The sequence below is a fragment of the Ambystoma mexicanum genome, chromosome 3q (assembly GCF_040938575.1).
Source record: "Ambystoma mexicanum isolate Mex_15411 chromosome 3q, UKY_AmexF1_1, whole genome shotgun sequence".
Lineage (NCBI taxonomy): Eukaryota > Metazoa > Chordata > Amphibia > Caudata > Ambystomatidae > Ambystoma > Ambystoma mexicanum.
The window spans coordinates 340,583,469-340,610,425 of NC_090926.1; the positions used below are offsets into that span (position 1 = coordinate 340,583,469).

General features: G+C 45.6%; 1 long non-coding RNA gene across 1 annotated transcript in view; it reads left to right on the forward strand.

Moving 5' to 3' along the window:
- The first annotated feature begins 513 nt into the window (after positions 1-513).
- Positions 514-26,957, forward strand: part of LOC138581862 (uncharacterized) — a 169,719-nt gene continuing 143,275 nt past the window's right edge. The window contains exon 1 of the long non-coding RNA XR_011304832.1: positions 514-1,708. This is a non-coding gene — a long non-coding RNA (uncharacterized lncRNA). The remainder of the gene's footprint in view (positions 1,709-26,957) is intronic.

A 26,957-nucleotide genomic window follows, 5' to 3' on the forward strand; every position in this document is an offset into this window, starting at 1 on the left:
TGCTGTGTGCTGGTGAACACTCCTTTAGCAGTGAAGTCCTGCTCTATTGCTCTTGCCTGGAGGCAGAGCTGTCCTGCTGCTTCCTGCCTGTTGTGCCTACAAAGACTCTGATTCTCACGGAGCGAACATGGAGTCAGCTGAGTCTTGGAGTGCTGTGTGCTGGTGAACACTCCTTTAGCAGTTAATTCCTGCTCTATTGTTCTTGCCTGGAGGCAGAGCTGTCCTGCTGCTTCCTGCCTGTTGTGCCTACAAAGACTCTGATTCTCGCGGAGCGAACACGGAGTCAGCTGAGTCTTGGAGTGCTGTGTGCTGGTGAACACTCCTTTAGCAGTTAATTCCTGCTCTATTGTTCTTGCCTGGAGGCAGATCTGTCTTGCTGCTTCCTTCCTGTTGTGCCTACAAAGACTCTTACTCTCACAGAGCGAACGTGGAGTCAGCTGAGTCTTGGAGTGCTGGTGAACACTCCTTTAGCAGTGAATTCCTGCTCTATTGCTCTTGCCTGGAGGCGGAGCTGTCCTGCTGCTTCCTTCCTGTTGTGCCTACAAAGACTCTGACTCTAACAGAGCGAACGTGGAGTCAGCTGAGTCTTGGAGTGCTGTGTGCTGGTGAACACTCCTTTAGCAGCGAATTTCTGCTCTTTTGCTCTTGCCTGGAGGCGGAGCTGTCCTTCTGCTTCCTTCTTGTTGTGCCTACAAATACTCTGACTCTCGGAGTGAACGCAGAGTCAGCTGAGTCTTGGAGTGCTGTGTGCTGCGAACACTCCTTTAGCAGTGAATTCCTGCTCTATTGCTCTTGCCTGGAGGCAGAGCTGTCCTGCTGCTTCCTGCCTGTTGTGCCTACAAAGACTCTGACTCTCGCAGAGCAAACGCAGAGTCAGCTGAGTCTTGGAGTGCTGTGTGCTGGTGAACACTCCTTTAGCAGTGAATACCTGCTCTATTGCACTTGCCTGGAGGCAGAGCTGTCCTGCTGCTTCCTTCCTGTTGTGCCTACAAAGACTCTGACTCTAGCAGAGCGAACGCGGAGTCAGCTGAGTCTTGGAGTGCTGTGTGCTGGTGAACACTCCTTTAGCAGTGAATTCCTGCTCTATTGCTCTTGCCTGGAGGCAGAGCTTCCTGCTGCTTCCTGCCTGTTGTGCCTACAAAGACTCTGATTCTCACAGAGCGAACACGGAGTCAGCTGAGTCTTGGAGTGCTGTGTGCTGGTGAACACTCCTTTAGCAGTTAATTCCTGCTCTATTGTTCTTGCCTGGAGGCAGAGCTGTCCTGCTGCTTCCTGCCTGTTGTGCCTACAAAGACTCTGATTCTCGCGGAGCGAACACGGAGTCAGCTGAGTCTTGGAGTGCTGTGTGCTGGTGAACACTCCTTTAGCAGTTAATTCCTGCTCTATTGTTCTTGCCTGGAGGCAGATCTGTCTTGCTGCTTCCTTCCTGTTGTGCCTACAAAGACTCTTACTCTCACAGAGCGAACGTGGAGTCAGCTGAGTCTTGGAGTCTTGGGAGTCTTGGGAGTCTCTGGGAGGAATGGAGGAGTCGGTCTCTGGGTAGAAAATAAAAATATGCCCTGCCTTGCAGTCCACCACACGACCAAAGACCAGACTGCTTAAACATCCATCTACACACGTGCAGCTCCGGAGGGAACCCGCTGGGCTTGCCAGTCCTGACCCCTCCTGTGAAAACAAGGACGTGGAAGGAGCTGTTTTAACTTTTCAAGTAAGTGCCAGCGTCACCGCTTTGAGAAATGACTTTGCGGCTAAGCGGAATAATCTTATCTCCACTGTTACCAACAAGGGTGCTGCTTCACAAACGCAGATGTCTATTGTGCACAAACAGCGTCCTTTGGCCAATGCTATTAATGTGTGTCCCCTCAATCTGCTGGCATTGTGTCCATTGCCGCGTGAATCAGCACCCATCTCCCCGACACTTAGTTGTGGCTTCAATATGATACAAACTTGGGGTGGGGGATTTACCTGCAGGCTTGCTGATGAGGCCGCAAGTGGCCTTTGTCTGGCCTCAAACCAGGACACCAGGGACTCTGTTTCTTGTCTCTCCCCCAAGCCTAGGATCCCCTTGCTGCGTGTACTGGCATGGCGCATAGTAGTTGCACGTCAATTAGACTCCAAGACCTATGCCCGTAGTACGGCTACTGCGGCCTCTACTTCAACCTCACCATTCTATTCTACATCAGAATCACCGACCTTTAGCAGGTTGTCTGCTTTCAAAGAACTGCGTGAAACTAGCGTTATACTCAATCTGAACGCTAAACAAAACAACCTTTGCCCAGCCACCCACCTTCCTGAGACTGAAAGAGCTTGGTACGAGCATTGTGCTGAGCTCGTGCATGTGCATGTGGAGACTACTGAGGCCGGTTCGGTGAGGTGCCCCGCAGCTGGGACCACCTTGTTGCCTGATTTGACTCTGGCTGCATGCCCCTGTTCTCCGAGTGATGTTCTCACTGAATCGGACAGTAATAGAACTCAAATGGGCTCGGACGATGTACTTATCCACACAAAAGAATCGGTGACAGCCGCCCAGCCCGAGAGCTTTATGACAACACAGTCTCTTTTACATGAGCCCTCCTCCATGTCAGTCTCTGTTGAGTCAGAGCTGGCTGTGAGAAAACACGGGCTGTGTCCCAGTCCCTTGGGATCTATCATGGCAACACCCAGCCTGACGTATATTGCAAATCTTGAAGACCCACTTGCCCTGGAAACACCTACAAGGAGAAACTTGCTGGACGTGGTAAATAAATTACTTCATGACCTAACAAATCTAAATAAATCAAGAAGCGAGAACAAATTCCCAGATCCCAACAAATCTAACAATTCCTCAAATGTTGAGGCGCAACTCGGACATTCAACTAGTATCAACAGTCTGAGTGCCACCGGCAAGCGCCGACGGCTTGAGGATAGTGACTCTGCTGGTTTTAATTGCTTGCAACAAAGAGTTTCAAAAAAACGGTCTCTTCAAACCTCTGAACTTAGTCAGCCCTCTGCGTTGACACGTGAAAGTGTCCCTACGCCTTCATTAAAAACTCAACAGTTTCACTCTACTGAATCATCAACAGACGCCTCTTCGAGTGACTCATCCATCATGGAAAGAGAGTTTCCTAAAATAAGGCGCCTTCCAAACAAGTCGTATTCTGCCAGACTTGCTTCCTCTCATGCACCTGAAGTGATTGTTAAAAAATGTATCCAAGATGTACAACCAACCCTGATCTCGTCTATGACAATGCCGATGTCTCAATTTCTTAAAATGTATGAATAGCTGAAAGACAACGTAAACGACTTGAGTACCCTGGTCGCCCTCATGAATGCAAAGATGATGAACCTTGAAAACTACAACAATTTGTTTAAACAGCTGATCCATGACTCGAATAATAAAATTGATCAGTCCCTAGCTACGCTTGCAGATCAAAAGTGCCGATAAGAGATTACTAGCAGAAGTTGCGAAAGAGGCCTTTGGTCTTCTAAAACCACACAATTGCAACACAAGGCACCCTACCACACAGAGTTACACAGTAAAACTCAATGCAAAAAAGCTAACAAAGGCACTTTGACTGATGCTATAGCCATAGATGCAGAGATTCACCATTCTCCAAATAAGGTCTTGATTCGGCATGGAAAGGAGCAAACTACAAGTCCACGTTTACCTGTTGCTCTCCCCACAGTAGCTGAACCAGTGCCCATTCCATCCGATCTGGAGTTGAATTGTCTCAATCTCAGTACTCACACAAATGTTACATAATAAATGTACGGAAACAGCATACCGTTGGTGAGGAAATTGGGAGCTTTTCGGAGGCTGTCAAAAGCTCTCATTCGGAAACAAACAGTGGACGTTCAAGTGCCAAATTGCTCAGGATTAACTGAAGGCCAACTAAGAAGCCTGTATAATATACATGAGGATGTTGTGACACTTGAAGTCCCACACTCTGCTGCTTTTCCGATATTTAACTTCAAACAAAACCAGGTAGCTATACAGTGAGGATTGAAAGTGGCCCAGTCAAAGAAATCCAAAAACGTCAAAACCAAAATTATAAGAAAGACAAACAACTCAAGAAAGTTCTTGCGGAACATCAAAGCTGTATATATGAAAATACAGGTGGCTACAGCAGCAGATCAGACTAAGAACACAGCTCACAAAGCTGGAGCAATTGTTGATTTTACTCAAGGATTAAATGAGAGCGGAGCTGCTCAAGAACTTGAAGTGGTCGGTTGCAATAAATCTGAATAAGGTAATTCTTTAATTACCAATCCTGAAAACTCTGCTAATCTCCTTGATTTATCAACGTATGACGAGGCAGTAGAACCTGAAGTGCCTATCGCCCAACCGCCTGCCTTTATCCCAGTTGAACCCCTACCAGCTATGCGGTCATCGCTTTCCTGGTTTTGGGACCTGGCACGAGTGCAAGGGTCTGTACTTTAATAACGTCATTGCCTCCTTCTGAAGCTCCCTCTCCTGCCCCACAAGTCAGTTATTTCTGACATTGTGTCAGAAACGAGATAGGTTAGCTGAAGAATTTAAACTCGCGACCTATCCATCTATTCGGGCCAGTAAGTGGACCAGTCAAAGCATCCAAAAAAAAATGATGAATTTTATGACAGAATCAAAAGAAAGCGAGGGAAGCACACTGGTGGTTCAGTGACAAACATCTGTAACACGGTTGTGACTGACAAATGCCACTCCAAATACTGTCTGGTGTTGGAACGCATTGAATACAATGACGATGACCTTGTTCTTAACCGTAAACATTTATTGCGGCTCCTTGACTTTGTACCCTCATTAAGAATGATTGAGACAAATGACGTAAAAGTCGCTGACTTTCATAATCATGAACGGTATGACATGGTGAGGTTACATAATGATTTGAGAATTGTATGCAACACTTTGTTGGAAGCTGCACTTGTTTTGATCTCCATGGGCTTTGACATCATGGAAATTTATTTAAAGAATGACGATGCATCGACAAATCCTGATATTATGGCCAAGGATTCAGTGAAAAGGACTACATTCACACATAAAACTTCGACACAAAACGCAGACCTTGGTTTAAAAGAACCGGCTCATGTGGACCACCGGGAGAAACAACAAGACTCAGCCCTGGATGAAAGACCAACTATCCAAAACAAAATAACCTTATCACATCCCATTGAACAAATTAAAATGACCTTTGCTCAAAATATCAGTTTGCCTGTGTCCAACATAAAAACTGTCATTTCTGGGCTTTCGGATGGATGTGCCAAAGACTGGAGTTGGATTTCGAAAGCATTGACTGAATAACATCAAAGTTAATGCCAAAAACGTCTATTAAAGCTGACACATTTATAGGTTTCTGGAACACCCGTGGACATGTGCACCTTCAACAACCAAATTGGTTAGAAAATATTGACATTATGTGTGTCCAGGAAACCTGGTTGACAACTTGTCCAGTATTACATGGTTTTGAAATAGCCTTCAATTCTGCCATTAAAAAATCAATGGGCAGACTGATGGCTGTTCTCATGACCCTGGTACGTAAAAGTTCAGGATATAAGATCATTGAAACCAACAATCTCACCTCCTACATTCAGGTGACACGACTGCTTTCTGAAAAGTTCTGTAGCCAGAAAAAGGACAATTTACATGTCATCAATCTCTACTAGCAACACAAAGCCACTCCAGCCCATGTGTTCATTGATCAAATAACAAACATCATTGATTCCATCTATGAAGTAGATGGGGCAGCAAACGTGTGATGTGGAGACTTAAATATTACCTGCCTGGACGTAACAAAATCAAATCTGAACAACTTGGTGCTGTTGAAAGTGGCGCAACAATGGTCCTCTGAAATGGAGAGCAGAAACTTGCACATATTGAATGGAAATATAATAGATGATAGACCGCCCAGACCAACGTTGAAACGAGATTCACAGGAATCTATTCTGGACTATATCTTCGTTTCTGAGAGTGTGCACATCAATGTACGGAAACTACAAGTCATCCATATGACTGAAAGTGATCATAACTTAGTGATGGTTTCAATTGCTACCTCAGTATGAAAAGAATCTGAGAAATGGTCGCACGACACAGTCGTAGAGTCAAGCCGGGTCTGACTACGTCTGACTGAAGCAGAGACTAAAGGAATACACGAAGAGTATCGAAAGGCAAAATTCAGCTGGAATACCAACACATTTTAGAAAACTTTAAGGAAAAAAAGGTCTTAAAAATCGATGTTTCAAAAATCCTCACTTGTTTGACTTAGAGGTCCTCAAGAAAAAATGAAAGATGAGGGGCGACATCAGAACATGTAGTGGAAGTCATTCGTATAAAAACAGCAAGAAGATCTGAAAAATAAAACAAGCCTACAAAAACTGGCTCAAGCTCCATAAAACTACTATGTTGCAAACAGACGCTGAAGTCATGCTGGCAAAAATGGGAAGCAATAACACATGAGAATTTTGGAGTCTCATTAATAATCTTTCTGGCTCTCAAACAGCTCTTCAAGCCAACATGGTTACTGTGAATGCCTGGATAACTCATTTTACTGCACTGTATACGAAAAAAGGAAACACATCATTTGTGGATTTTTCTCCTATTAGAACATTGGGACTTGATTTTCTCTTATGAAGATATCTTAGACACTATTAACAACTTAGGTACTTCCCGAGCTCTGGTGCCTGACGGCCTGACTAACTTTACGGTCAAAGAAAAACCTCAAATCTGGTCAGAATTTTGTTATACCTTGGTCAAGAATATTGTGACAGAGCGTGTCACTCCAACATCATGGAAGAGTGCAATAATTGTCCCGGTATTTAAAAAGGGCAATAGATCAAACCCCAAGGCCTATGCACTGCTTGATGTTCTGAGCAAGGTTTATGCGATCCTGTTGAAAGACAAACTGTTAAATTGGTCTTGGCGGAACAACTTTATTGACCCGAGACAAACTGGGTTCGGAAAAGGAGTAAGCTGTAGCCTGAATTTGTTCATTGTCAATATTATGAAAATGGAAGTAATAAGAACTGGGACCAAGATTTATCTTGCTGTAATTGATTTGTCCCAATCCTTTGATAGTATTGACTGTGAGCTGTTATGGGCAAAACCTATCATCTGGAATTGCTCCCTGAGCCTTCTCTCTGCTATAAAAGATCTGCATACCAAGACCAAAATTAGAATACGTCCTGATCGAGTGGGTAAACTCTCCACCGCAATTCCAACACATTGCGCAGTTAAGCAAGGGTGCCCACTTGCAGCAATCATCTTCAACCTATTCCTCTTTAACAAATCGACCAAACAATTAACAGCAAGGGTTCCTTTTCACCCAAAATTAACGGTTCCCATGTAAGTCATCTACTTTATGCAGATGACTTAATTTTGCTAGACTTAACACCGGTCGGCCTTCAATGGAAACTAACTGCACTGGAAGGATATGTCGAGGAAAATGCTTTGAGTAGAAACATAGCCAAATCTGAAATACTTGGGTTGAGGGATCTGCGAGGACAAAAAAACTGTATGCGCATCCCTTTAAATGGCATATAGAGAAAATACATCTAAACTCTATAACCCACACAAAATATCTGGGGATGATGATCAGTTCCAGCTTGAACGATGCACCTTGGGTTGAAGCCATCAAACTGAAGTGTCGACAACTGGCAATCCAAGCAATGGTCCGAAATAAAAAATACGGCTTGTATTCTTTACTCCCAGTTTTGGCTTTTTTCAAACAAAAAGCGACTCTGGTGCTATCCTATGGTGCAGAGTGTGCCTTGGGCTGTTCAGCTGACCTGTGGAACATGTTAGAAAATACCTTTTGGTCCAAAGTCCTTGGTTTACCAAGATGTCCCCTGCTCCGTTTATAAGATATGAACTGAGCCTAATATCTATCAACGCAAGAGTGACCTGGAACACACTCTCTTTGTTTTTCGTAAAATTACCTTACAAGACACTGCTCTGCAGTTCAAAATTTTCGCAAACATTGGTGAAAACAATACGAGCTTGGTGGTGTATCTATGGGCGCAACGCTGTAACATCTTGCTCACGGAATTAGACACAGATTTGGCCACGCTCCATGACAATCCTGACCAAGTAAAAAAAAAACTACAGAGAAGAGACTGGTGCGAGACCTGTGACCTTAGACGATCTTACAGATTCATGCAAGAGGTTCCTTGCGAAAAAAGAGGCCTAAATGAAATACATAGTCCGTAGAAACTATTTCCTGATGTAAGAAGGAGAAGATTGTACATGATGTTCCGTATGAGCATGTTTAAAACGAGAGAAAGAACAAATCTATGGTCAACAGATAAATCCACTCCAGATTTATGTAGATTGTGCAGTGACTCGAAAGAAACTTTAAAACACCTTGGCCCTCATTACGACCCTGGCGGAAAGTGACTGACCGGACCGCCACAGCGTAAATAGCGTTTCCGCCATTGCACGATGGAGCAAAGTGCGGCCCATTCCGACCCATCGGGCACGAGCACCACGCCATGGCGGAAGTGCAAAGTCCGCGATGGCGGAAATGACCCCAAAACGGCCCACACCGCCGCCGTACGGCGCCCTAGGTGCAATACCGCCACCCATCATAGCGGACACTGCAGTGAGCGCCAACCGTAAAGTACGGCGACCGTAAATATACGGAAACGGAAGTAAAAACATGGGCCCGGAACGGGAAACAACACCCCATACACCTATAAAACCACTAAATACACACAACCACTAAAAACACCACCCTGAGACACATCCCAACCCGTCATCCACCCTAGTGAAACCAAGAAAAATGGGAAAAGTAGCGAAGAAAGCGTGCGACCGCAAGCGGCAGGTCCACTTCTCCCGTGAGGAACTCACCGTGCTAACAGAGACCCTCCAGGAGAATGCCGCCGCCGTCTTCTCCACGCAAATGACCAGGACGGCACTTGCGAACAAGAAGGCCATATGGGCCCTGGTGGCACAGCGGGTAAGTGCGGTGGGGACCGCACCCCGCAACCCACAGCAATGCAGGAAGCGGTGGGACGACCTGCGGATACGCGTCCGTAGCATACTTTCTGCCAACCGCAACATTGCCACAGCCACCGGGGGAGGGTCGGAATCACCCATCAAGCTGACCCCCTGGGAAGAAATCTGTGCCTCCACCATTGGAATGGAGAGCATAGAGGGAGTCGGAGGGATGGAGAAAGGAGTGCAGACATCCGGAGAATCAGGTAGGTGGCCCAAATAAAACAATGCCAAAACCACAATGTACAATCATGTGAAGTACCACGTGCCCACATAGTGCAACAGAAACACATGGCCAGGAGAACGTCCACACACATTGGCCTGATAGCGCACTTTAAAACCACAATAAATACATAAATAATTAAAAACCCCAATAACACCCACTACACGTGCAGCAGGCACACCCTAACTGCAGGCTGCCAAACAACTGCACCCTCACTCCACACACAAATGAAAGCACCTCCAAGGCCCCGACCCAAATCACCCTCAGGTACCACCCCAATGCATGTGATACATTGCCATTCCAATTCCCACAGACCCATTAATAACGCTCGCCCTCCTTGACTCCACCACAGGGTCCGATCCAAACGACGAGCTCCAGGACACCCCTACCAGCACACCTGCAAAGAGGGCCAAGACCGACGGCCAAAGACCCTCCACCTCAGCTGCACGCATCAAGACACGGCAGCAGCACATATCAAGTGGCAGCACACAGGAGGGAACATCAACAGGCACCCCAGCAGCCAGCATGCCCACAACACCACCACCACAGGTCCCCCCAATGGATGCCACAGAAGGTACTGCCTCTGGTGGCAGCAGCACCATAGGTGACACCCCATTAATGGCAGAATGCTCCGACACAGAAGACGGGGATGTCGAAGTCAGATCCATCCATGACCTATCCCAATCCCCCTGTCTGTTCCATCCCGTACACCATGAGGATACCACGCAGGGGCACCCACAAGACGACGACTGGCCATCCCCCACAAGCCCTGTGGCAGGGCAACATGAGGCGAACAGCCCCTCTGTGACACCACCGCAAATGGCCATGGCCCAGCAGAGGCAACAGTCCCTCGACCAGTTAATCGTGCAACAGCAGCAACTGGCCACGCTCCTCAAGGACCATGCCGATGGATGTGGGGGCACTAAGGCAGACATAGAAACATCAACTGAGACACTTAGGGCACAAATCGAGAGTAGCACCGAGAGCCTGAGAGTCCAAATGGAGAGTAGCACCGAGAGCCTGAGAGTCCAAATGGAGAGTAGCACCGAGAGCCTGAGAGTCCAAATGGAGAGTAGCACCGAGAGCCTGAGAGTCCAAATGGAGAGTAGCACCGAGAGCCTGAGAGTCCAAATGGAGAGAAGCACCGAGAGCCTGAGGGGGGAACTGCATGCGACGTCCAAAGACGTATGTGCCGAACTTGCCGCAGTGCGCCGTGTGCTCACTGAGCTCTCACAAACCCTTAGGGACATGCATGGACGTGAGCAGGCAGAGACATCATCCGTTGCAAGTTCCGTCCAGGGCAGCCCCCAACGTAGATCTGGGAGGAACCTGCGCTCCACAGGCAGGGGTGCCCCTGATACCCGCAGAGGGGGCTTGCAATAGCGACTGCCCACTGACAATGAGCATCTTTGGACACTGGTGTTCGGGGGGGAGGTAGGAGGGTGGAGGGGGTGTGTTGGGCTCACTTGGGTGGCGGGTCGATAGGGTGTTCCACATGATATCACATCTGCCATAAACAATGCACGATCAAACAATGAGATGTGTGGACAATGATCTTTGTGTACTAGGCCATCATAGGCGTACAGTCCATATTGTGCATGTACCAGACACACACAGTGCCACGAGTCCCGTGTCCATGTATCAGCCACCAGGCGTGAGTGCTAGAAGCATGCATCTATGAGATGCTGACGAATTTCACGGCCCTCCTGTGCCTCGCAGACTCCTTGAGGTGCTGCCACATCCCCACCCTCATCATGACCATCTTCAGGTGCTTGCAGTTCTGCGTCAGGGGGCATGGGCACATTTCTACGTACGCACATGTTGTGGAGCATGACACATGCCATCACCATCTTTGCAACCTTCTCATGGCGGTACAGGAGTGCCCCGCCAGAGCTGCTGAGGCACCGGAAACGGGTCTTCAGTAGGCCGAATGCCTGTTCAATGACTACACGGGTACGTGAGTGGGCATGGTTGTAGTCCTCCTCATGCTGGTCCCGTGGGTTCCGGACTGGTGTGAGGAGCCATCTCTTCAGTGGATATCCGGCATCACCTGTATGTGGACGATAAACGAATTATGTGGAATGCCATTGCTACGTACGCACCCCCCCTCTTCCTGCCAGGTCATTGCCGCATCACATACCCCACATCATCATGCATGAAATGAGACTCACCGAGTAGCCAGGATCTGTTCCCTGCGTGTCGCTCCATGTAGCGTGGTATTGTAGAGTTCCTCAAGACCATAGAATCATGGGTTGATCCAGGGAATCGGGCAGAACAATGTGTAATGATCCTGTTGGAGTCACACACCATTTGTACATTCAGTGAATGAAATTGTTTTCGGTTGCGGTACTGGGCCTCCATGGCATGTGGGACGACCAATTCCACATGGGTGCAGTCGATGGCACCAATGCAACCCGGTATGCCGCCAAGTGCATGGAATCCCACTTTTGTGTTGGTTATTTCCTGCTCCGAGCGTGGTAGAGAGATGTAGTCGTCTGCGTGCTGCAGGAGGGCATCGAGCACTTGCAATAGTGTCCGTGAGAACAGTGGCTGAAAAATGCCATGCAACTGTCCGACTGTGTGCTGGTAGGTGCCTGTGGCCAGGAAGTGGAGTACAGACACCACCTTCAGTAGGGGTGGGATGGCGGTTGGGCTATCTATCATGCTGACAAGGTCAGCCTGTGTCATGTCCACAATGGCGGCTATGGTGTCCCGGTCCAAACGGTAGAGGGTGTGGATCTGCTCATCAGTGAGGTTGAACGGATGTGCTCGGAGGCGTGGGATTGTGGGCTGCCTGCGTGGTGGTAGTGGCTGTGCTGGCGGCCCTTGCTGGCCATGCCTTGCCCTCCTCCTCCTCCTGCGTCTCCTCCGTGCGGCCGGTTGTAGTTGGTGTTCGTCTTCTTCTTGGAGTTGGAGTACTTGCAGTGCTATCAGGTCCCCCAGGGCCAACATCGCGAGTCCGGCCGGTAGCATTTCGGAGTGGTTGTGGGAGGAGACTGGGCGTGCAATTTATGTGTTTTCAGGCTGTATGGCCTCCACCTGTGGTGATTCATTCCACCTGTGCAAGCTGCTCTCCCCTTTGGGCGAGCACGTCCCGCACACAACGCTGCAATTCGAGGAATGGCATCTTGCTATTACAATCATGTATTAGTACCCGATGGCCGTGTAACATTGGTTGATATGTTCATTCGGCTATGGTCCCATTGTTTCACATGCATTCTTTGCAGTCGCGAACAGACTTGTGAAGGGTCAGTGGAACGTAGTACTCGAGTAACGGTGGGCCCTCATGCATCACTGTACCGAGTTGCACCGACGGGCGGGGCGTCCCATTTGTGGGTGAAGGCAGTTGCCATTTTCACACACAGCCGCACTAGATGGATTAATTTGTGATTTCAAGCGGCCACAGATGCCTTTTCGACGTGATGTTGCAAATGAGGAATTCGAAGGGCGGCGCTTTCGGTCTTCAGCTAGCGGCGAGGAGATGCCCACAGGTCTGACTGCAAATATAACGTTCTATTGTTCAGTGTCCTTGGGACAGGGGCCATGGCGAGGATGCAATGATTGATATGAATAGTTTGGGATGCGCAATAGCGAAGTGGATGATGAGGCCGGACGTTCCCAAATACATGTTACTTCACAACACTGGAATTACGGGCTGGGGCACAGTGGATTTTGCAGGCTGCATAACGCACAGACTCAATGGAATTCTCACATGTTATGTGAGTATGGAAACAGGCGTTATCATTACGGGATGAGGGAATGATGAATGGATGCATGGGCAGATGATTTGATACGGTGTTTGCCATGTACAGGGCTTCTTGGAATCTGTCCGCCTCCCCTGCGCTATGTGATGCAGGGCTGCCATAGTGGGACCATCGTCTATCTGGCCTTGTTGAGCCCTCCCTGTCTCGACGCGCCTTCAGACACTTGTGTCCATGCACGTTACCAATCCCATCTGATGGATTCTGTTTTCACAGACGCATGCACAGGTACACTCGTTTGTGATGGTGTTTTCACCTCGATATGGATAGTTATGAGTCGCAAGTGGTTTTGGGGTGGTGATGATCCTTTGGAGTGGGCTAGCATGCATATGGTGATCATTGAAGTGAGTTGTTCGAATGTAGTTCTGATGGCCATTCTTTTCTTTTTCTTTTCTTTTGGTTGACAGGTATCTCCTCCCCTTTTGCCACTGCCATCTGTATGCCACTCCTGCAGATGGGTTTTATTCCCGACACCTGCTGCTTCGTGTTAATCAGTGGAGCAGCATTACGATCTTATGGGACGATCGCCAATGGGCCACATGCCCTTACGCAGTACTAGTGGCTCGGAGCAACATTTCGGCCTTTCAGCTGGACTAGTGCCTCCCTATTGGGACGGCCCTGCGGTTCTAGGCGCTTCCATGTTGCCTTTTCGTACGGAATGTAGCCCCTGTGTACCATGAGGGAACAGGGCGTCACACAGGAAGTAGCTGGTCATTTCTTGCGGATGCAGCCCACAATGGTGAAATGTGTTTTGGAGTTCATGGCCTAATGGCTGTAATGGCTTGGTGAATCTGTTGTGCATTAAATTTCTATTCTGATATGGGCCGTGTAGCGTTCTTCTTTGCAAGTGATGTGGCATATTCCTATTTGGGGAGCGATGTATTGTGAGGAGATCTGCATTGGGTTCCAGCTTCGGAGTATAGTTGCGTGGTACTGTGCTGGGCGCGTTTGCCTACGAAGCCCAGTGAGGTCAGGGGTGAGGGCTGCCAATATGACTGTTTGGATGATGTCATGCTCAGGGGCGGGGGGTAGGTTTTGTGTAACAGATGCCGGTCAGCCAGGTGGATTGGTGGAATGATGTGATTATCGGAATTATGCTGCCTGTGTTTGCGTGCGTTTCTTGGTGGGAGACTGAGGTCATGTCCATTGGTATAGCTTCTGTATTCGTGCCATCTGTGCCCTGCAGCTCCCATTGGCCCCTCTTGTGATTCTTTTGTTCGTTGGCATGCATGGGTGACTTGTACATTTCACTGGTTGCATTGTGACTTCGTTGCACCTACGGGGAGTTGTACTATGTGGCCAGGGAGCGGTGTACAGGCACTCAGTGGGGCCGTTTACGGTTGATTCGCGATGCCGTACTTCTCACCATGGCGGAATGGTACTTTCCGCCGTGCTTGATGGCGTTAGGTACATGTCCGCTAGGGTCGGAATTCGCGTACCCTTGCGCCATGGTGCTAATTACGGTTTGGCATGGCGCGCGCGCGCGTACTTGGTGCAGTTAGCGTTGGCGTTCACTACGGTGTCGCTAATGGCATCGTACTTTACGGTGACGGGTCATAGTCGCACCGAGCGCTATTCGATGGCGGTATTGCATTTCCGCCATCGTTTTTCGCTTTCCGCCAGGGTCGTAATGAGGGCCCTTGTCTTATTTTGTGTCGCCCTCACTGAGGAAAGAACACGTCACTTTGGTAAAATTATGATTGAGAGATCAACTATATGTGCTAAAGACTGGTGGCAGATAATGTTTGACGCAACTGACCAAAAATTGATTGTAGCTTTAACCTTTTTTTTTGGAATCCATGGTCAAACGTTTGTTCCTCGTTGAGGACGAGGTAGCTGTTGATACAGTGGTTTTTAACATCAATAGCTCCTGACCAGGACCGTCTTTGAATCTGGCGTTGGTTGTGTCCTATGACTTTTTCCTCGGTTCATTCGCAATATTATGATTGAAGAGTTGTATAATATGCAGTCTTTTTTTCAACATGTAAGAATTTTTGGTTGCATTAGATGTATATTTCTTTTTTTAAAAAAGGTTTGTAATGAACCAATAAAATAAAATTTAAAAAAAAAAAGAAAGTAACTTAAACAAACTTGGTCTCCAGCTTTACACCATGGAGATCAATACAGAGCTATGTACAGCAAATACAAAATCTTTTCAAAAATTGAATTACCTGCCCACATGAATCTCACGGTTAATAGTCATTTGAGCATTTACTCTATATTCAAAATACATTGGGCCTCATTCTAAGTGTGCCGGTCCGGAAAGAATGGCACCAGTAAACAACGGTGCCGGTAAGCTTACCAGCGTTGTTGTTTCAGGACAGGCACACTACAACTCTGTCAGGCATGTGCCCTCCACCTGGCAGGTCAGACCTGCCGGGCAGGATAGCACCCGCCCGCAGAGTTTTCACAGAAGAACCGGCACGCTTCTGTGGTCCTCATTCCCATAGAGTCCAATAGGGACTGGGGACTTACAATTTGCCGGCACCTGACTTTCCGGTCCGCCTGGGTTGAAATCCCCCGGTGTTACTGGTCAGTCAAGCACTGGTAAATATTTACGGGTCCGGCAGCAACCCTCCGGTATCACCAGCACGGTTACGCCGGACCTGTAATAGGGCCCATTGTATTTTAAAATATACTAGACATTCTATATATTTCTATTGCTTTTTCATTAGTCTAAATACACAGAAAACTTTACGGATACCATTTTAAGAAGACCCAAGTGTATGGAGTTCTCTGTTCGAACAATTTCCTGACACTGTTTTTCTCCCGTATCAAGTGTGAAGGCATCATGAAGTGAACACAGACAACAGGTTCAAGTTTTAGTTAACAAAGTTGTATTAACTAAAAGGGTAGGATGGAATTAGGCCTAACTTGCCCTATGCTAAGGTGGGATTTCTCTACCTAAATAAAATAAGGATAGTTTTGTCAGGAAGTCCAAATCAAAAGTCTGTCTGTGTCCAAAACCTATACGTGCCCTCACAACTAACTGTGTACAATTCAGCATCAAGCTGAATAGTGTTCAAAATAAAGTTCTGAGCTTCTTCCATCTCTTGGCTTGTAATCAGTGTCCCCTTCCCCAGGTTTAAAAACAATTCACAGGGTATTGTGGTTCCCTTCCCCAAGAGTTCAAATCTTCCAGCTTTTCAAAACAACACAATTCCATGGGACACTTCCCAGCTCTTTTGTTATCAATACTTTGCACTGGTTCACATGAGTAGTTCTGTTTCTTGACTTCACAAACACATAAACGGCATTTCCAAAGCACAAGCTTCTTTATGGATATTTTCTTTGTTTTTTAACTTAGAGGTTGGCATTTGGTCTAGGCACAGTTGTCGGACTACACGTGATACCCATTACAGGTCACACAACCAATACCCTTATCTGCTTTCCTTTAACAATTGCCCACTGCTTTGCTTTTACATTGAGGCCTGTTTTTTTCATCAGTGTCACACTCTTCCAAAACTTTACAGTGGCTTGCTTGGCCACCGTGCACTTTGTTACACTTTATGTATTCTTCTGGCTCTTGCCAATACAGGTTTCCTCTTAACCTGGAGTTCCTTGACCTCTTTTAGATTAGGTTAATACTTGGTTTCTCATCCAATATTCTTCTTGGTATTCTCTTGGTGTTGTCAACACTTGTATTTCAAATAATTAATTCCGTTGTATCTGTCACTTGCTCCACCTTGCCTTCACTCCATTCACAAGTGCTCACAGCTTGCTTTTGCTCTGTGTGGCAATGATGAATCAACTTCTGGGGCACCAGCGGTCCAGGGATAAATATTGGTTTCTAAACCATTAATCAACCCCACACAGAAGGGATCCGAACAGATTGAAATACAAGTGAATTATAAGACCTCTTTGTCCAATTTTGGTAACGTGGACGGAACAGCAGGCTTAACTCCGCAAATTTGTGGATTGTTGGTTAGTTGCAACACAGTGAAAATACAATTATTACCCAATGATAAGAGGGACTGTCCAGTCAAGGTTGTATAAAAATATCTACTTTATTATTACAACAGACAGTTCTAGTAAACTACAAATACAACCCACTCTGTAAAGGAACACAGAGGACAGACAGTTTCACGAAGGAAAGTGATGCACAATGGATACTGACAGGAGGGTAGTTGGTAAAATAATCAGTCTTATTGTTGAAGGTTATTTGGTTTCAGCACCAAGGGGGGAAAGGGTTGTAACTGTCTCTAGGGGCCTTCAGAGAAGGACCAGGGGGGCAGAACCATAGTGTAGCTGGTGCTGAAGAAGTTCTTAGTGCTCAACAGTGTCGAGGCGGTTCCAGGGAGATTTGCAGCCCTTGAGACAGAGTTAGTGGAGGGAGACAGATGCAGGTACCAGGTGACAGGCAGTTCGGCAAGCGAGGCTGGACATACGTCTGCAGGCTGTCTGGCGCGGCGGCTCAGGGCCAGGAATCATTGTCTCTTTGCTGATTGGTGGACCTGGAATGCTGGTTGAGGCGGCTCAGACAGCTCTTATGACTGAGGCGTGACAACAGTCAGCGGTGCAGCCGGATGCGGTTCGAGGGCTCGACTGCCTCGTAAATGTCCTCAAAAGATGGATGCTGGATGATGCTTGTGTGGCACTCCTCCTAGCTTCTTCACAGGGCTCAGATCATCCTTTCAAGGTGAACGGCCCAAAGCTCAGGAGTGTGAATGCAGACAACCACCTTGTCCTTCGTCCAGTGGCTCTCTGGCACTTCCCACCTAGGAAACTTGCTGGCAGAACCTAGCAGGGCACACTGTGTGCTGGCTGGGTGCCGTTTCTGGATCTGCTGGACGGGTCCTCTGAGTCAGGCATCTCCCTCTGTTCCCTGAGAGATGTTTAGGGGGGATCTTGCTTCCATCTTGAAACTCCTGTCCTTCCTTCACTGGCGGAAGATGTAAGGTAGACTGTACCTTCAGCCCGGGTCCAAATCAGTCCTTCTTACTCTGTTCAAAGGCGTCGGATGATCTGCTAAGTGAGGGGTTCAGCCCTCTTTTAAAGCCAAATGTGCCCCAGTGATTGGTGCAGGCTAAGCCCACCTTAAATAATCATTCTTGGGTCAGCACCAACAATCTTCTGTTATGCATGAGGTCAGGACCAGAGTGTTCTGCAACAGGACAGACAAGGGGTGACAACATAGACTCCTAATCCCACCCATCTTCCTGTCTGTTGTAGATCAAAGTGTCTCTCTGGTTAACTGAGCCCTCTGTGACTCTTGATTAAAAGTGAAGGTCTCAAATCACATACTTCTCCCCTCTGAAAGGGGTCAGCTCTGCAGGGGTTTGCCTATGGTAAATAGTGAACCCAGACATGCATTTCACTGCCTTTCATATATAGGGTTGGGAACTAGCTTCAAGTTGACACATTGCGTATCAAAGTGGTGTTAGCCCCACCTTTCCTGCTTTCTATCCGTCAGCCAAGCCCCTTCAGCGGGCATGCTTCAATTATCTCGTTAGTATGCACTGCCACCAGCCGGATTCGACAAAAGGAATGCAAATCCATGGAGCCTTTGATATTTAAATTTGGCTGCCCATGACTGGACGAAGGAGTGCCTTCCCCCCTTCTGGAATTGCTTTGATGTACCTGGGGTTGTCACTTTGCAGCTGAATATGACAGGGGAAGATGGCTAAGTAGGCTGTGTCTTCCCGGAGTACATGTGACTATGCGTTTTGTGCGGGAAGCAGATGGACTGTGTGTGGAATGGCCTCAAACAGTCCTCGGAGGTTAATCTCCCATCATTAATTTTCATTTATCAACAACTCAAAAAGCCCAGGCATTTTTTTCCAGTTCCCGTAGTGCCCCATTATGAGCATTTCCTTGTTTCCACTCACCGTTTATACACAGCAGCTCTCTTCGGCTCCTTTCCATTCCTTGCTCTGCTTTCCGGCTTCCAATTGCTCCACTCTTCCCTCGCGAAGAACATAGAGAGCAGTGCTTGCTTTCCTTGTGTCTTTGGCAACTAGTGCTTCGGCGCCCCACAGCTTCTGCTGTGTGCACCTGGCAAGGAGGGCTTGCAGGACTTCCACATCCTCTCGCAGCTGGCCTCAGCCTTGACGTCCCTCTCTCCTGCTTGGAACGGCTCCCAGCTCCTGTGTCTTCCGCTCCTCTATCTCCAGCCCACTTCTCTCCAGCCAGCTTTCCTCCAGCCTGCTTCTTTCTCTCATGGCTTCTCTCTCTTTGTGCTGTCCGGCCAGCATTTTTATACTCACTGGGATTGTTAAATGACCACAGGTGTCGGTCATTAAGTTCAGTTTCCTGACCACTGTGAAACCCTTTAGCTGGACATGCCTGCCTGTTCCATCGGAACACCTCCATAGCCCTCTTCATCAGCTCAGTACCAGAGTGGTGTTTGGGGAGGTTTGAATTAAATGAATTGTGCTTAACTCTGTGCTGTCTCCTCCTGATCTTGGTATTTGACTGATACGTGTCTGCATTAACAATATAAAGCTGGTAAGTGTTTTACCCACCCAAATGAGGATGTGTCCTCCTAGTTGGTTTCTTCCTCATCCCATTGTTGAGGTGGTAATTTTGCAGGGCCTTTTGGGGGGAAGAAAAGGGGAAGGGTTGACCGTAGCCTACAAAGGTTTGAGGGATACAAGGTTCATTCATTAAGGGAATTGGGGATACCATGTCTCATCTAAGGACATCCTCTCCCCACTCTCCACCCAGGTGATCCTCCCTCGCAAACCCACCCCCAGGGTCAGGATCCAAAGTTGATGGTCTTTCCCTGGCAACCTGAGAGGGGGAACCAGGGCGAAAGGGAATGAGGACGCCCTCACGTTCCTCACGCACGACACTTATGATACCAGTAAGGATCTGCCTTACATAGACATTTATCAATCACATTTCCAAACACTTATTTTTCTCCAGAACGAAGACAATTATGGTCTCAGAGAAATGTCACTTGAATCAAGAACATGTATTTATATGTGTTTAACTTAGCTCCCCTATTCATGTGTGAAGTTGTGAATATTATGATTAAGTTCAATATTACACAACCCCATGATAAGAGTATATACTTTACCTGGATTTTATCAACCATAATCTACATGTGTAAAATATTCTGGACTTTCTAAATGCACATCACTGTTTAATTTTATTTTTCATATACCAATATGGATGAATGTATTAAAAAAACATTTTTGGCTGCATATGATTTACATCACCTCCTAAACGTGTATAGGCGCGTTACAAATACCATATCATATCATATCATATCAAACAATTTCTCTATATGCCTTGTATGTGTGTTGAAAGAGCTTTGAAGGTTTGAAAGGAATAAAAATGTAACCATCACCACATTCACCAAAAACCAAAAAAAGATCATATAACTACTGCAAAGTCGGCGCATCATAAATGAATCACAATTCTACAAAACGACACCTTTTGAGAGCTAAAAAAAGTGAAGACATATGATCAATGTTCATATTTCCCTGTATGTCATCCAGGGACCATGCCTCTACACATTATATGAGCTCGCAAATTATGTTTTATGCATGTGTACTCCGGAGACCCCCGGCCGGCACAGAGAGCCGAGGTTTGCTCCGAAGGACTTTAAGAAGAGCTAGCTGCACCTTTGAGATGGATGGGGTGCAGATTTATTACTCCAACACCAATCAATAAGCACAACTCAATGGTTTGGTAAAGGGATTCTGTTTAATGCCAAGTACAAAAAACGGGGAGTCATGGAAATCAGCAGTGACGCGCTAGTCCGTCTTGCTTCACCTCCAATGAACTTCATACAAGTAGTGACATTTATACTCAAAACTCGTCATAATTGATGTGTAACACTCAAAAGTTAATATGCAATTCTATTGGTTCGGAAAAGGTAAGTTTAATATAGGTACTATATCTGTATATGGTAACGCAGGGAGGGGATTGGGTAAACACTGTCAGGTGGGTGTCTAAGCCCTTCATTTAAAAATGACTACTGTAGACATCACTAAAAGTATGACTTCCCATTGGTTCTACTAACTATAGGAACCTAGATTATTTGGTCCATTGGGATTGGGTTGGCACCAACCCCATGCATACATTTCCACTTTGCTTAGCAGCACGCAGAATGGTCAGCCAGGTGCAGGATAGCCCATAGTTACCCGGCCTTCCTCCAATTAAGGTTACAATCAATCATCACTTCAGCAACTATGTGTCAATTATTTTACTGTGGTTGGCCTCGAAACTGCATCTTCTGTCTGGAAAAGTACTGATATCTCTGCCTCGGCGGATGCCAAGCGTAGGTGTGAACCCGTTCTGCTTCTCACTTGTCTGGTCACGTGCTACCCATACTGTGAATTCGTCTAGTTTCTCTCAATTTGTGCATGTAATTCTTATTCAGCTTGCCACCTGCCTACGCCTCCTTATCTTGACCTTTCAAGGACAGGATATTATGTTCTTAAGTTTCAATTATATGTAGCTACTATTTGTTTCTTCTATTGGTATGACCTTGGCTCTACTGGCACGAGTTGCATCTGCCGAGTTTCGATTCAGCCGTGTCTTCTCGTTTTACTAGAATATGAAGCTCTGATCATTCGGCCTTTAATAACCTGGGTTGATTCTGCTTCGTTTGCAAAGTGGAATTACACTTATAATACTGTGCTTCGTTTTGAGGTTGATTATGTATAATGGCGCTTGCCGCGCTATTCTTCTACTTAGAGGCAAGCCATACTGTTTTCTTAGCTTTCTTGCGGTTCCAAGCATATGTACAGGCGTTAGCTAGTTGAATATCTTCATCCTGCTTACAGTTTACGCTTCTTTGTATTTCAACATCGTTCTCTTCTTCTAGGTTCACAATATCCTTATTCATGGCATTTCGTCTCTTTGTGTAATCCCTGGGCCATCATTTCTTCTATCTGCGAGTCCGTCCGAGTCCTCGTGACGTCACCATTCGTCTTCCATTAAGACCATTTTGGTTTCTTCCGGGACGGTACTTAGGCGATCTTCATTTCCTCTCATTTGCTGGTAGGGTTTTCTCAATGGATACCTAACTGTCCATGGTTTTCTGTGTATTGGTACTTCAATAGGTGTTGCTCTTCTGATAGGCACCAGGCAGAGCCCTACTGTGGCTCTCTGCTGGTTTATTTGCTCATCATACGTCACATATTTTGGTGTGAACGTTCCTGGTACTTCAAAAGAGGCGACTGGAGTTCAGGCTTTATTTGGGACCTCCTCTACACATGAATCCATATTGGTATATGAAAAATAAAAATAGACAGTGATGTATATAAAGAAAGTCCAGAGTATTTTACTCATGTAGATAATGGGACTATGAGTAATCCATGTACATGTAAACAATGGCTTGCTTGCATTGGCTCCTGTAAGTTTGAATTAAAAAATAATGTTCTTGGGAATCCACACGTACTGTTCTGAACCCACATGTATATTGTTTTCTCAAAAGACATGGGTACAGTTTTCACTAATCATGCATGGGTTACTTTCACTAAACATGCTTTTAATATATACATGTATGTGTGGCTGTGTGACTGGAATGCAGCGGTATATGCAGCTTTAAATTCAAGTCCGTGCCTGCACAGTTTTCAATCTATTTGTGTGTGCAACTTTAAATCTGTATATGCCTGCATAATTGTAGTGCATTTGCATATGGTTTCAGCCTGTATGTATTTTGAGCTGAAGATATACTATTCCAGTCACACGTACAATGTTTAGGAACCCACTTTCCCTTCCATATTACACCTGGAACTGCTTGTACATTGAAAGATAAGGGAATGCAGCGATTTGCACTTTTCACCATTATTCATAAATACAATTAATTCTCTCAGCATGCATTTTGATGCACAAATATCTGGCCTATAACTATGGCTTTGCCAGGCTCCATTAAATGCATTACATTGCCCTAGGCTACGGTATGTTACAACTATACTATGACCAAAAGGACTCCATACCTGTTGGAGGCACTATTTCTGCTTCAAATAATATTTAACATTACAAAGGCAGTTCCACATTCAAGTGGCACCAAAATATATTTAGTTTTAAATTTGGTTTTTCAACGCAAAGTGGAATGGGTTTTAAATGACATCTCACTTTGTAGTCAATATAGAAGTGGGAATATAGGGCATTTAAATACAAACACCTATTTCCCTGTTTTGAAGTTGCTTTCCCCGCAATTCCCTACCCAGTGTCCTCCCAATTTTCTCTGTGAAATATCTTTTGGGGCAATTTGGGATTGGTCAGGGTTTCATTTAGCTTATGAAATGTGAATTCTGATTCTCGAGACTCAGCTGGAAACTCAGTCAGCCTGGGATCATTCCTTCAGCTAACCCTCTTTTCAAGTGGTCATCTGGAAGCCAGTTTCCAAGCATAGACTGTTATTCCTTCTATGAGTTCTGCATGGGTTCAGTCCTTCCAAATGGTAACAGCTCCCGATGTCCAGTTGTTTCTTTAATAATCATCTCCCCATATTCCACTCTCCTCTTCCCAGCGTGCATGCAATTCTTATAGCTCTCCAAATCCACCACTGAAGTGTCACAGTGGTGTGGTGTTCCAGCAAGGTGTGATTTAAAATGGCTCCTCTTTTGAAAAATGGCAATTTCGTATTCAACACCTACCTTCACGTGTGAACATTCGAAATTGACCAAATTTAAATAATCTAATTCTGTATGTCGGTACACATATTTAGATACTTTAATGGACAATGCGTAGTGAAGTTTGGCAATTGTACACATTTTGGGCAACTCAAAATGTGGAAACCTATAATTTGTATTAAATATTCTGATAGATATTACTCCTATCTATAAACTGTCAAAAAATGTTCAATTAAAGCTTACAATATGATGTAGCGATCAATTTAGTTATTACACATTTTTATTTGAGATCTCCCTCGTGTAAATAATTCAGGCTTTCTATTGCGGAATTGATGACATTTTCCAACAGATGGCATTGGCGGGGCTTCGCCTAAATATTCCCTTTTTGATGCTATCTATGTGCATCCAGCGCAGGTGTTTTGGGTCTGCCGAATAGACATTCCATAGACTTTAATTTGAGTTTTTGTCAGGGAAAATGTCTGATTGGTAAGCAGGTAGAGTTCAGTAACCTTTTTCTGGACCTCTTTGGCTAATGCAGTTTTTATAAGAGGCTTGAAATGAAATATGTGACAGTTTATGTTTGAAGCTAAACCCTGGATCCATTAAAGACATCCTGCAATGGGTATGTCTATATAATCTCTGGAGCTAGCCCAATCTGCACCACCAAGGCCATGTGTGTGTGCACTCCATGTGTTATTATTACACACGCCTAAACTGGGTAGGCCTGGAAATGTAAATACACAAAGGGTTTCAGGTTCCCTGTTCAGCAGCAAGGCTTTGTCCTTTTAAGCAGTAGACTCAAACAGGTCACTTTAAATCTCAAATGCAAGGCTTCTAGGCAAAACATACAGAACAAAATGGAACTGTTATGTTGATTCCTGTATGACTCTTCATCAAGTTATTTTAGGTAAATGAAACAAACCTCTGTCAGTACAGTCATTGGAATTAAAAGGAGTTGTCTATATCATACAAGTGAAATTTTGATTTCCTGTGCTTGATGTTTGAGGCTCAGAAAATCACATATGGCGGCAGCAAGCTTTAGCAATGTTAATGTACTCCAAAACACAAATTAAAAATGGGCATTACATAGGAAATACATTTTTACAGTAAGTACACTTTCAATGGGATTCTGTATCTTGGGAGGATAGCTCAGTGGCAACGTGCTCACCTTGGGAGCAAGACAGCACGGAGCAACATGGGTTCGATCATCCCCGGGTCCACGCTTAGAAACCTCTGGGTATTAAGCGTGTTATAAATAATTATATTATCATATTCTTTGGGTAATAAATACTTCAGTTTTGGGCCTATCTTTTAAATGAAGCATAGCTTTGATTTTCTTGGCCTTGTTCTTTGGAATTGCCGCACAGTGTGTGTAATTGTGCAATTGTCATTTATTTAGTGCCTTTTGCCATCTGTATGGCCCCAAAGTGCTGAATGTTGAATGCCAGTGGGGGACAGAAGTCAAGATATGGAACATTTGCCAGAGAATTATAGAAAGTGTGTGTGCATTTTAGCCAATAAAAAGGTAGGCAGGGGTGGCCAAGTCCCTGCTAGTCATCCATGTCGAGCAGGCATGTGGATGGGTGCTGATAACTAGTCTGGAGAGTATGCAAGAGCAGGAGAATCATTATGTGTGTAGCTAGACTGAATTTTATTAGTGGGGGACAGTTGCATTCTAATGATAGAGGTGTTGTGCAATGTGTCTTAGAGTAGTGCATGGAGTGGATGGGTGCTGAGAAGTAGTCTGGAGAGTATGCAAGAGCAGAACAGTCTTTATGTGTGCAGCTAGATCAAATTTGTATAGTGGGGGGAAAGCAGCATTCTAATGGAAGAGGTGTTGTGCAATGTGTTTTAGAGAAGTACATGATAGCAGATGCGTGTGGGTGGATGGCTGTGCCTTTGGCTAGTATTCATATGCATGGAGTGTGGAATATACCTGTGTATCCTGTCTGGTTCTTGGTTGCCTATGTGCAGCTGGATTTAGAAGTGGGTGAATTCAAAGTGCAGCTAAATTCTGGCCATTGGCTTTATTAATGTGCCTAGTATAATACAGTATTGCCTACCCTCAAAGATGTATCTAGATGCAAATACAATGGCTACCATCAAAATTAATCTAAATGCAATACATTGGCTATCAACAAAAATTCATCTAAACGCAGTACATTGGCTACCTTCAAATATTCATCAATATGCAATACATAGGCTACCCTAAGAAATGCATTTAAATGCAATACATTAGCTACCCTCAAAAGTTCATCTGAATGCAATGGATAGGCTACCCTAAAAAAATAATCTAAATGCTATACATAGGCTAATCTCAAAGATTCATCTAAGTGCGATAGAAAGGCCACCCTCAAAAATTCATCTAAATGTAAGATTCATCTAAATGCGATACATTGGCTACCCTCAAAATTAATCTAAATGCAATACATTGGCTAGCTTTAGAGTGCAGCGAGATTTTAAAACTGAGGTTAAGAATTGCGAGGTAGTAATAAGGTGATGGAGGTAATCTAGGAAGGTGCCCTTGCCTTTGTCCCTTCGCCTGCTGCTCGAGCAAGCCTGCTCTGGGACTCACTCCTAAGAGTGGTTCCTGGAGATGGATGGCCCAATCAGGGATGGGGTAGGTGGGAGTGGGGTGGGGAGTTGGGCAGGGGGAAATTAAATGGAGGGTGTAGGAGGTCAAGGGAGCCTCAGCCAATTGCTATGAAGATGGGATGAAAGGAGAAAAAGGACAGAAACAAACAAAGGACTTTGCCACAGCGGCAGTGCCCTCTAGAAGCAATCCAGCACAGGAAACGGATTGGAAATCACACTAAAACACAGGTAAATCCCTCCAAAAGAACCCCCAACAGGCTGTGAACTCCTTACCAGGTGCTTACTGTACAGGATGGTGAGGGTGCTGGTGGGTCAGCACCCCATCAACCACTAAACTCTGAATTCTAAAGTGGAGAGTAGCTCATTATTTGGGTTATGTAACTGTACGCAATGTAGATTCAGTTTTGCTTAGTATCTAGTAGTGTTAACATTTATACATCTGTGTGGAACTTCTGATACTTGCCAACTTTAGTTATGGTTAACTGTCCCACTCAATCGGATCTCCCAAGGCTAAGTCTTACTGCTGTTTAACCTATGCTACCCAGAAAAGAAAGGGTTTTTAGACCAAAGCATGAAATGTATTTGCAGATCCACTAGCTTAGTGTCATTCAAACTCTAAGCCAATGTTTGGTGATGAAAAGCCCTAACAAAGGGATGGTTGCTTTGCTTCCCTTCCCCTCGCAGTGGCTGAATGGAAAAATGTAATGGCACTCTATTTGCATATGAAGTGAGCATATGGTACATTTCAATCAGATGTCATTTTAATTGGGACAGTACGCAAGATGCAGAAATATACAACAAATAACAATGTCTATGGGCGGTGTCTCCACTGCTCAGCCGGGCAGACCTTTCACTTTTTGCTTTGTTTTAGGCCTTCCTTT